This window comes from Bombina bombina, chromosome 6, assembly GCF_027579735.1.
Source record: "Bombina bombina isolate aBomBom1 chromosome 6, aBomBom1.pri, whole genome shotgun sequence".
NCBI lineage: Eukaryota > Metazoa > Chordata > Amphibia > Anura > Bombinatoridae > Bombina > Bombina bombina.
Window position 1 is genome coordinate 433,820,153 of NC_069504.1, and position 9,158 is coordinate 433,829,310.

Here is a 9,158-nt window from a genome sequence, read left to right on the forward strand (position 1 = left end):
TTATTTGAGATGGAATTTCACAGATATCTTCATGAAAGCCATGCTTGTTTGTGAGTATTCCATCTCCAAGCTTTAGAAGCCAAGAGCTAAACTCAGGATCAACAGATTTTACATTATTTGTCAACTTTAAAAGCTTAAACCTATGCCAGAGTGGATTGAATTTTATGCTGGCTTCAACTATAGCTGATCTACTTCCATGTGCAACAACAGGAAGAGTTGGTCTAAAATCACCTCCAAGCAGAATTGTTTTTCCTCCAAAAGATTTGTTGCTATTCATCAGCTCTTGAAGGAGTTTGTTGATGCATCTGAGTGCATCACTTGAAGACATGGTAGATTCATCCCAAATAATAATCTTTGTTGTACGAATCATTTGCGTATCATTAGAGGTTTGCCTTATGGAAGAGGTTGAAGTGTCCAACAAAGGAACTGGCAAATTAAACTGCGAGTGCAATGTTCACCACCTTCAAGCAAATTTACCGCAATCCCTGTTGAGGCAACTGGTAATGCTACCTCACTGTTTCCTCTAAATGTCCTCAACAAAGTATTGTATAGGTAGGTTTTACCACTACCACCAGGACCATCAAGGAAATAAGACCTTTGTGTTAAAGTGTAATTTTCTCATGCAGCAATAATTTCTTCAAAACTTTGTCTTTGAAGATCATTAAAAGATGCCTTCATTTGGACTCCAGAATAACTTTCAAAAACAGCATCATAGAGGTCTCTGGGATTTTCTGGTAAATTGTTTGGAGGATATGGTAAACCAAAATCGTGCATAATTTAAACAAGTCTGGTGTTTGACCAGGGTGTCTTGAAAAGTCTTCAAAGAGTTTCTCTTTGTACTTTTCAAAAAAGCTTTTTAGCATTTGGTGGAGACGCTAAAGCACAAATGTGAGCAAAAAGCTCTCTAAGCAGTCGAGGCATCATTTCACTTGCAGCTTCATGCAGAATAAAGTCCCATGATAGATCATCTACAAAAAGACTACGTTTTTGAGCTGCTTCTTTAAATGTGTAAAATTGAACTCTAGTAACTGCTCGGATACCTTAAAAAGAAGTTGCTCCTTTAACATGGAGTAAAAGTAATCTTGAACAAAATCTCTCAACATCTAAAGTTAAGTTTACAGAGTACATGCGACCAATGGTGTTATTTGCTCCATCTTGTACTCTTTATTCCATTTTGTCTTTTAATAAAAAACAAAATGCTGAGGAATATCTGTATACAGACAAGATCTGACAAATCGTCTTGGTTTAACTTAAACCAAGCAGTTAAAGTTGTGTCTCTTGTAGTTTCATGTTCTTTAATTGCTATATTAGCTCAGTCATACCCTTTATAAATATATTTGAATATCTACTTCACACTTTTTATGGAAGCACTACTTTCTATGTTAATATGGCAGTTGTATTTTAATGTCAAGTATGGGTTGTATGGTACAACCCAAAAGTTATCAATTGATTTTCCATTTATTTCAATAGAAACAGTTTTGGATTTTTTTGGGATCTTTTGTAAATTGGATACCCATCTACATTTATCAAAGTTTCTTCCTGGAAGGATTTTGGAAATTGCTTAGAGCAAACACCATTAACCATACATAGAGATCTTAGATTATGCTCCCCACAGGGATTGGTTACAATTGCATGAACCGGGGATGCACTTAAATGTCAGGTATTTCTGCAGAAATAAAGCTATCAATTACTTCAGCATTTTTAGGTTTATTTTCTGCAGATAAAATAAGCAAAATATGTGCATGAGGTTGTGGTGACATAGCTTGTTGATCTAGCTGTTATTAAGATACCTTCCCCCCAGTTACACTTTTCTCTCTGAACTAAAGACACTCCCAGTGGCCTTTGACTGGCATTTGATAGGCCACTCCCTATTGAATTGTGGTATAGAAGGCTGGAGCACTCTCTCTCTCTCTCTCTTCTTATCATGGCATGTTGTAAAGATGGCTGATGGTGAACACTCTGAAGAAATGTGGCTAAGTATATTCCTATGATTATTTTAGCAGTGTTGGACAAACTGGGGTTATTGTAGTAAAGTTGCCCTGTATTAAATGTGGACTGTGTTGCTGTAAAATAGATCTGTATATATACCTGTAAATATTTATCTTATTATTAACATATATTTATTCCAAATAAACTGTTTGGGAAAAAATGGAGACCCTCTCATAGAGTTTATTTCGCAACTTATTTGCATTGGTTTAGTGGTATTACCATAGAGATGACTAAATTAGAATTATATTTAGTATAAAGTAAAGATATTTTAAATTAATTAATAACCACATTTTGGTGACCACGAAGTGACATAGAAGACTTCTCACCTTTCCTTCCAGTTTTTCCCTAATAACACATATTATAGATTGTTGTTTTTCAGGTGTCATTAGGACTGATCTTACCATGAAGCTATGATGGTGGCGTTGGACAAATTAAATAAGTATAATGTATCACAATGGAGATGTAAAATGGGGCATTAGGCCAAAATAATATATATAGCATAAAGGGGTAAATAATCATATAAGTCAAGCAACATAAGTTTAAGTAAGGGGGCGAGTGGGATGATGCAATGATAGAGGCACATCCCAACTTGAAGTTAATAACTGTGAATGTGGTTTCTACTGCAGATGGAGTGTTGTAGTGTGAAGTAAATATATGCCTGGTTTTAATCTCTTTTCATTCCTTTGAGGGTCTTGGAAAAAACAAAGTGGTTCAAAGAGAGACGATTGGCAAAGCAAAAGCAAGGACCAGATGCCAAAAGATGACAACAAAGAACTTCAGTGAACCATTATAACGTATGTTTTACAGGCACAATTCACACTTTATTAATAAAGATTTTACTACAAGCATACCCATCTAGTGTACCCACACTCACACATGAACTTTTAATTTTTCTCAATTTTTAAGACCATTGTATAAATGTTGCTAATGGGGTTTAGCATAGGATTTTGTGTTTCTATGTATAATTTTAAATGCATTTTTTTAATGAATTGTATAAAGTTAGACTAGGAATTGATAGTCCTAGGAAAGTACAAAAGAGCTCATATCGTTGAGGGAATGATATTCCTAAGGGATGGTGGGAGAATTTTTCCTGTAAGGTTTTTGCTCCCACTGTGTTCTTCTGTACTAGTGCGTATAACTAGAAAATGGGGCAACATAGGAGAAGAAAAAGTGAGGGAATGTGGTGACAGCTTGTTGATCTAGCTGTTATTAAAATCTCTTCCCCCCAGTTACACTTTTCTCTCTGAACTAAAGACACTCCCAGTGGCCTTTGACTGGCATTTGATAAGCCACTCCCTATTGAATTGTGGTATAGAAGGCGGGAGCACTCTCTCTCTCTCTCTTCTTATCTTGGGCATGCTGTAAAGATGGCTGATGGTGAACACTCTGAAGAAATGTGGCTAAGTATATTCCTATGATTATTTTATCAGTGTTGGACAAACTGGGGTTATTGTAGTAAAGTTGCCCTGTATTAAATGTGGACTGTGTTGCTGTAAAATAGATCTGTATATATACCTGTAAATATTTATCTTATTATTAACATATATTGATTCCAAATAAACTGTTTGGGAAAAAATGGTGACCCTCTCATAGAGTTTATTTCACAACTTATTTGTATTGGTTTAGTGGTATTACCATAGAGATGACTAAATTAGTATTATATTTAGTATAAAGTAAAGATATTTTAAAATAATTAATAACCACAGAGGTAATCCACGTTTCTGAAATTCAATAACATAAACTTTGGCAGCTGGTTTACCCAAAACATGTTTCTTTGTGATGTCATCAAGTAGTTTTTGTAGTTTTAAATGAAAAACTCTGGCTACTCAATCAGGGTGTAATTCAACTGCTTGACCATCTTTGAGATTAAGAACAATTTCAGACCATTTTAGGTTACATGTCATGGTTATGAAAAAATCAGGCTTCCCATACTTTCTAACAATAGCCATGGCATCTTGGTAATTCTGTACTATGTTTCTTGGACTACCTTGGAATGAAAAAGTATTACTGCTTTGCCTGGAAGTAATGATCACCTTTTGTCTTAACTTATGCATCTACAAAGTACTGCTGGGCCAATTTGACAGCACTCAGAAATGGGTTAAACTCATGTCAGATGGAAAGCATGTACCCATAAAATTGCATTTGTGAGACCCTTTCTCTTGTCTTTGCTAAGGATTGACTTCTTATGTTTGTTACAGTAGTAGGTTTCTAATTAAGTTTCATTTTCGGTGACCAACTTTGGTCCCCAAAAGGGAAAAGAAGTGGATACAACATTGGCTCCAAATTTGGATCTAAAATGCTTATCCTTTCTGTTTTTTTCTCATTGTTAGGATTTGGACAATGAATAATAAGATCTCGCTCAAGAAGAGGCTCACCGTCTGCATTTTGAAAAATAATAGCTACCTCATTACACCGAAGAGCATTGTATCTATGTTGATCATTTTTACGATCTTGTACTATTGCCAAGGTCACAGTTGCATGTGTAACGCCATTTCGAGATGCATCTTCTAAGCATTCCTGTTCTACTTCATACAACATTTTGCATGCTTCAGCAAAAGGATTGTTTAAAGCCATAAAAGAACTCAACTCAGTCATTAGTTCAGGGTTGCAATTTGCATTTTCATTAATCATAAGGCGCTGTTGTGCAGCCTCATCAGGATCAAGAATATATAGCTGTGCAAACTTTTGGTTATCCTCATTGGAAGGATGAAGTCATCCAGTTCTGTGATAAATTTGTCCATTAATTCTAAAGCAGTAAGACTCATAACCGGAAGGAGGAGCAATATTCGCCCCCATTGAACCAAATGCTAAAGAATTATTTAAAGATCTAATGTTTTATAACATGAACTTTGTTTTTGTGAAATGTTTTTGTGAAAATGTTTTGAATGCTTATGAGTTCCTGTCATTAAGCATTGTATTAAAGGAACGACTTTGTAGGTTCAATAATAACTTTTCCTTGGCTACAACATTGACTGAATAGTTTGTCTGATGGCTGCTCTTTTGGAAAATGTAGTGCATCACATTTGGTGCATTATATAACATTTAGCTCTCCACAGTTATGATGATCAAATGAATCATCATAACTCTCAATTGCAGCAATGTGTTGAGTATGTTTTGCAAAATATGTACGATGGCGTTGAACACGAATTGCACTAATTTTCCTTTTACGTTCCGTTTCTGTATTGCTTATGCTGCGCTGTTTTTTTGTTTGAGAACGTTCATTTTGTGCACGTGTTTTTCTATGAGCAAATGCATTTATTTGTTGTTCTTGAAGTTTCTGATTTTCTGTCATATTTGCTCTCTCTTTTCTTTTCTGAACTGCATTTGCTTCCCGTAAATAGGCCCTTTCTTCATCAATCAAGTTATTTTTTCTTTTTTTAACTCTCTTATTTTGCCTCCTTTTTGATTGTTCTTGTAAAGAAAACTTTCTTTAAGGGGGCATGTTTTTTAAATTTAAGCTACAGATGTACCGAGTAGTGACACCCTATTTGGACAGACTGCTGTCCTAAATATATCCAAAATATTTTATATATAAGCTACTGGTGTAGCATTACCCTATTTGGTCAAACATATATATATATTTAAGCTACATGTGTAGTGACACCCTATTTGGATGGACTGCTGTCCTAAATATATCCAAAATATTTTATATATATGATTAAGCTACTGGTGTAGCAACACCCTATTTGGTCAGTCTGTTTTAATATATATAGTTAGGCTACAGGTTAAGCGATACTGTATTTCGACAGACTGCTGTCCTAAATATATCCAAAATTGCTGCCCTAAATATAAATACAAAATATTTTATATATATAATTAAGCTACAAGTATACCAACACCTTATTGGGTCAGACTTATCATATATATATAATATATATATATATATATATATATATATATATAAGCTAAAGGTGTAGTGACACCTTATTTGGACGGACTGCTGTCCTAAATATATCCAAAATAGTATATATATATATATATATATATATATATATACATACATATATATATATATACATATATATATATATATATATACAGGGAGTGCAGAATTATTAGGCAAATGAGTATTTTGAGCACATCATCCTCTTTATGCATGTTGTCTTACTCCAAGCTGTATAGGCTCCAAAGCCTACTACCAATTAAGCATATTAGGTGATGTGCATTTCTGTAATGAGAAGGGGTGTGGTCTAATGACATCAACACCCTATATCAGGTGTGCATAATTATTAGGCAACTTCCTTTCCTTTGGCAAAATGGGTCAAAAGAAGGACTTGACAGGCTCAGAAAAGTCAAAAATAGGGAGATATCTTTCAGAGGGATGGGGCACTCTTAAAATTGCAAAGCTTCTGAAGCGTGATCATCGAACAATCAAGCGTTTCATTCAAAATAGTCAACAGGGTCGCAAGAAGCGTGTGGAAAAACCAAGGCGCAAAATAACTGCCCATGAACTGAGAAAAGTCAAGCGTGCAGCTGCCAAGATGCCACTTGCCACCAGTTTGGCACTTATTTTAGAGCTGCAACATCACTGGAGTGCCCAAAAGCACAAGGTGTGCAATACTCAGAGACATGGCCAAGGTAAGAAAGGCTGAAAGACGACCACCACTGAACAAGACACACAAGCTGAAACGTCAAGACTGGGCCAAGAAATATCTCAAGACTGATTTTTCTAAGGTTTTATGGACTGATGAAATGAGAGTGAGTCTTGATGGGCCAGATGGATGGGCCCGTGGCGGGATTGATAAAGGGCAGAGAGCTCCAGTCCGACTCAGACGCCAGCAAGGTGGAGGTGGAGTACTGGTTTGGGCTGGTATCATCAAAGATGAGCTTGTGGGGCCTTTTCGGGTTGAGGATGGAGTCAAGCTCAACTCCCAGTCCTACTGCCAGTTTCTGGAAGACACCTTCTTCAAGTAGTGGTACAGGAAGAAGTCTGCATCCTTCAAGAAAAACATGATTTTCATGCAGGACAATGCTCCATCACACGAGTCCAAGTACTCCACAGCGTGGCTGGCAAGAAAGGGTATAAAAGAAGAAAATCTAATGACATGGCCTCCTTGTTCACCTGATCTGAACCCCATTGAGAACCTGTGGTCCATCATCAAATGTGAGATTTACAAGGAGGGAAAACAGTACACCTCTCTGAACAGTGTCTGGGAGGCTGTGGTTGCTGCTGCACGCAATGTTGATGGTGAACAGATCAAAACACTGACAGAATCCATGGATGGCAGGCTTTTGAGTGTCCTTGCAAAGAAAGGTGGCTATATTGGTCACTGATTTGTTTTTGTTTTGTTTTTGAATGTCAGAAATGTATATTTGTGAATGTTGAGATGTTATATTGGTTTCACTGGTAAAAATAAATAATTGAAATGGGTATATATTTGTTTTTTGTTAAGTTGCCTAATAATTATGCACAGTAATAGTCACCTGCAAACACAGATATCCCCCTAAAATAGCTATAACTAAAAACAAACTAAAAACTACTTCCAAAACTATTCAGCTTTGATATTAATTAGTTTTTTGGGTTCATTGAGAACATGGTTGTTGTTCAATAATAAAATTAATCCTCAAAAATACAACTTGCCTAATAGTTCTGCACTCCCTGTATATATATATATATATATATATATATATATATATATATATATATATATATATATATATATATATATATATATATATATAATAAAGCTGGTTAGACTTAATTTATATATATAATTAAGTTACAGGTATAGCAAAACATTCTATTTGGATGAACTGCTGTCCTATATATATCTAATTAATGTACAGGTGTAGCAACACCCTATTTGGTCAGACTTACCTAAAATATATATTTATAACCTTCAGGTGTAGCGACAACCTTATTTGGATGGACTGGTGTCCTAAATATATCCAAAATATGTTATATATAATAAAGCTACAGGTGTAGCAACAATATATTTTTTCAATATTTAAGCTACGTGTAGCAACACTGTATTTGGACAGACTGCTTTTATATATATATATATATATATATATATATATAATATTTTTTTGTAGGTGAGTGCTTATCCTATTTGAAAACTATATATATATATATATATATATATATATATATATATATATATATATATAATTAAATTACAGGTGTAGCAACACCCTATTTTGTACAAACACCTTATTTTGATGGACTGATGTCCTAAATATATCCCAAAAATATATAATTAATCTAAAGTTTTATTAACACCCTATTTGGACAGACTACTGTCCTTAATATATAATATTTTTTTAATTAATATATCTATATAATATAAATAAGCTACAGATGTAGCAAAACCTATTTTCAAGGACTTTCTTATAAATATATAATTAATCTAAAGTTGAATTATCAACCAATTTGGACAGACTACTGTCCTAAATCTATTCTAATTTTTTTTTAAATAAAATAAATAATAAATCATATATATATATATATATATATATATATATATATATATATATACATATATTTATATATAATAAAAATATCTCTATAGTATAACTAAGCTATAGATGTATCAATACCATATTTGGACAAACTTATTTTCTTTTTTGTTAACAAATATAGCTTTAAAAAAAGTTTTCAAAAATAAATATTAGCAGGCTTTTGAGAAAAAATGGCTAATGCTATAATATTGTACAGACAACACATAATTTTCCGCTTTTAACGGCTTTGACCTCTACAACAACTATCCTAACAGACTGCTTATTGCAAACTGCGTCAGATAATGTGCTTATATTTCTACTGACTAAAAGCACAAGCAAGGGGTCGTGACTTGCCGCAGGAGACACACGTCACTTGCCGAGAGCGAGAAGCGTGTGTGTATTACTATTTTGTATATGGCTGTATATGATGTTCAGAAGTTGTTCGATCACAAATCTAGAAAAGTAACATATTTCTCTTTCAATGCTAAACATAGCCCAAAATCTGATACTTTCTAGATTTGTGATACGAACTAGGTTTAAATATATGCTTAGTGAAATACTGGGTTATATGTAACATCTGATAATAATGCATTAATTATCTATACTTAAACTGTGTTTTTTGTCTCATATCATTGTCTCAATGACTGCTTTCCATTCCTGCAATCAAATGTTTGTGCACTTTCAATGTGTAAATTGGCATGTTTTTTTTATAGTATGTCGTTTTAAAA

General features: G+C 34.0%; 1 pseudogene; it reads right to left on the reverse strand.

The window, feature by feature from the left end:
- Positions 1 to 1,312: 1,312 nt before the first annotated feature.
- LOC128664456 (uncharacterized) lies at positions 1,313 to 4,527 on the reverse strand (annotated as a pseudogene).
- Positions 4,528 to 9,158: the final 4,631 nt, after the last annotated feature.